General features: G+C 39.9%; 1 pseudogene; it reads right to left on the minus strand.

The window, feature by feature from the left end:
- Nucleotides 1–497: 497 nt before the first annotated feature.
- On the minus strand, nucleotides 498–1,793 carry LOC105884208 (protein LSM14 homolog A pseudogene; annotated as a pseudogene).
- Between the last annotated feature and the right edge of the window lie 1,704 nt (nucleotides 1,794–3,497).

Genomic DNA, 3,497 nt, shown 5'->3' on the forward strand with positions numbered 1-3,497 from the left:
ATATTCCAGTTATCCTACAATGCAGTTTTACACATCGTTATCACTACTGAATGTTTTAAGGAGAAAGTTAACACAAATCAAAATAAAATTATTTAAATCTTTGGATCCCTTTATTCCATTACCTTCACAAAAACACAAAAGTGGCCAGATTTTTTTCTACTATGGCTTAAAATATCAAAAAGATTTACTAATTTATAATTAGCAATGAACTCCATACTGAGTCATTTGAGGGTTACAGGCCCAAGGACCAGTGTTATGTGTTACGAGTTGCCAAAATAATTTTAAACAGTCTGAATCCTCTTGAAGTATGATGGAATGAGTCAAGGTATCAAAACAAAACTCCAGGCATAATAGGAAGAACAGGTTAATTGATGCCTAGTTTTAATGTCCTATTTTCAAAGACTTGTTTATAGGCTGTGCAGCAACTTTATTGTCTTATATTCAAAATCTTCAAACTCCCTGCCCCCATGCCTTCCTCTGAATCCACGATGAAATCCTCAACGGGTGGTGAAGGCACCACCTCTGCCACCACCACGTCCTCTGCCATTAAAGAAACCAATACCTCTGCCTCTGTACTTCCCACGGCCACGGTTTGGACGATGGTGGGTTCCAAATGTTTCAGCATTTAATCTTCTTTCTTGAGCCCAGGTTAGTCTCCGCTCCGTATTACCATCACAAGAAATATTATCAAAGAAGGATTTAGTTTTGTCATAATAGCAATTAGGTCCAAGTGGACTTTTTTCATTGACATTTCCTTTACTCTTCTGGGTATCCACTCCTGAGTCTCCTTTACCTTCACCATTCACAGGCTCCTTCTGTTTCTCAAGTTTATCTTCTTTTAATTTAAGTTTATTATGAAACTCTCTGTCGATCTCTTCCTTGTTAAATTGTGCATTTGCAGTTTCAAAGTCTTTCTCAAACATCACTAGGCCATTTTGCCATACACCAAATCTTCCCCTGCTATCTGGTTGACCTCCACACTCTCTTCTTGGAGCCAAAGTAGCATCTGGAGTTATTTGTCCTTTGCTATCATTTCTGAGTTGCTCATTTTCAGGCCTTGAAACTTTGTGTATTTCAGCTTGCCTGTGCTCTTGATTCTCTGCTGGTTTTTGGCTGCTAGATGGCAAAGGCCTTGTTGATACAAGGCTCCTTCTCTCAACAGATGCTGGAGCAGGTAAGTTGGCTGAGGGAGTCTGTACTGCTTGTTCCATGGTTGGGCTTTTTCTCAAAAGGTCTAACAGAGGGCTTGAAGGACTTTGATATAACTGCATTTTTAGAGATGTTGTATCTTGTGTAAAGTCAAAATCAGCTGCACTCGTTTGGTATAATGTACCACTGTTTGATGTTTCTGTTCCAAAGGATGTCAAGGAGCTTCCAGCACCACCAACAGCGCCAAACTGCTGCCCGCCTAATGAACTTGGACTGAACTGACTGTACGTCGACATCCTGCCGAAAGGTCCATAAGAACCCTCTGACTGCAATGGAGAAGTAGATGAGCCTAGTGAAGACTGAATGATCGCTGGGTCTTGAGGCAAGTAACACTGTGGTTTTGGTGGCTCATGAACAGTGAGCTCTTTAATAGCACTCCTGCGGAATATAATGTACTCAAAGACTTCATCTTGAGGTGGGACTGGGTAATCTGTTGGTCTGTCTTCTGTACCAAAGGATCGAACTTTGGCAAGGGCTATGGTAGAGTTCTTGGTGTCTATGGTGTGGAGGATACCTTCGTAGCGGATCTCTGCCTTAGAGATGAGGCTGATCTTGCTGCCAATGTAAGGTTTGCTCCAGTTCATGGTGCTGCCACCGTTGCTGCCGCTGCTCTAGGCAGCTCACAAAGAGGCAGATCCCCTGACGCTATTGCCGCTCAACACGCCCCGCTCACTCGCTCTCTCTCGACACCTACCGCCTTTTCCTCAGACCCAACATGGCGACAACAACGACGCCTCTGCTACCCTCCCCCAGCCTACCGTTCTCAAGCTGCGTAGCTGCAGCGCGGGGCATGCTGGGAGCTCTTATTGTATCTAAACACAGAAATTCTATAATCCTTCACTAGGCCCTGTGCTTTATTTGCTCTTTTTATTTAGCATTTAGAATCATTGTTACTTTGTTCTAGTGGTTACTTTTATATTAATACTATATTCTTTACTACCATACTTAATACTTGATATGGAATGAAGTCTTACTGATGAATAGAGAAATGGTTAAATGATAACAAGCAATGGATAATTCACATAAAAAGCAATATATATACTCATTAAATTTTCAAAAATATGCCAAATTAAGATAACTAAAGAAATGTAAATAAATATCCTGGACTATCATGCTGAATGAAAAAGGCAAGTTGATGAAAAATATGTATAACAGGATAATTTGGGGAAAGACTATATGCACATGAACATTTTTTGCAGTATATGTACATGTGTATATATATACTTATATATGGATAGTTGAATTCCATTTTTGCCACTTAATAGATGTGTGTGAACCTATAGTAGTGATTTACCCTAAGTGAGCGTAACCTTACTCATCTATAAAATGGGCATTTTGGTATTTACTTCTAAGAGCCATTATGAGTAGCAATATGCAAAACTGTAAAAAGCATATGATGGGTAATACTTCCGTGAACATATATAGGGTCTCCCTGTGTTTTCCTTCCCACAAGAAATGACTTAAATATGAACATCGATTAGCTGGGCACGGTGGGCACCGCCTGTGGTCCCATCTACTCTGGAGGCTGAGACAGGAGGATCACTGGAGCCCAGGAGTTTAACAGTGAGCTATGATAACACCACTGCACTCTAGCCTCAGCAATAGAGCCAGACCCTGTGTAAAAAAACAAAACAAAACAAAAACAACAACAACAACAAAAAAAAAACACAAAACCTGAACATCTCACAGAGAGCAATTGAATTTGAAGAAGTGGGATAGGAAATATATACATAATTATATGATGTATAACCCTGGGTGCCATTTCTTTGTAGGATGGGATACTCAGAATGGTGGAAGCGAGGAAGCAAATCCTCACCTTGTTACTTTTTATTTTATGTGTTCTTTTCCTTTTTACCTTACATTTTGACACTGGAATAGAAACCTTCATTTCAACCCCAGAAAAGAGACAGCACAGAATAACTAAGCATGAAGATGAATCTGCTGTACAACAGATGGAAATCAGGGGCCCTGGGTGGTCCTTACTTATAGGACTGTGGGGAGTCACTTTTCCTGTGTTGGCCTTAGGCCTTATACAAAAAAAGATTGTACATCTCAATGGTTAGTGATAGGTACTTTGGGATCAGAGTTTGGTTTAAACTTGGAATCATTTAAGCTGGCTTTCATGGTCCTTGGTAAATATTGTGTCGAGATATGTGAGACCCAGGTGTAATGAATATACATTTTACATGCATGCATAGAAAATATGGGAGGAATGCACAAATATGATATTCTTTTTTTAAGTGAATGGTATGGTTGCTAACTATGTATTTATTTTTGGAGTTAACTAC

The sequence above is a fragment of the Microcebus murinus genome, chromosome X (assembly GCF_040939455.1).
Source record: "Microcebus murinus isolate Inina chromosome X, M.murinus_Inina_mat1.0, whole genome shotgun sequence".
Classification (NCBI taxonomy): domain Eukaryota; kingdom Metazoa; phylum Chordata; class Mammalia; order Primates; family Cheirogaleidae; genus Microcebus; species Microcebus murinus.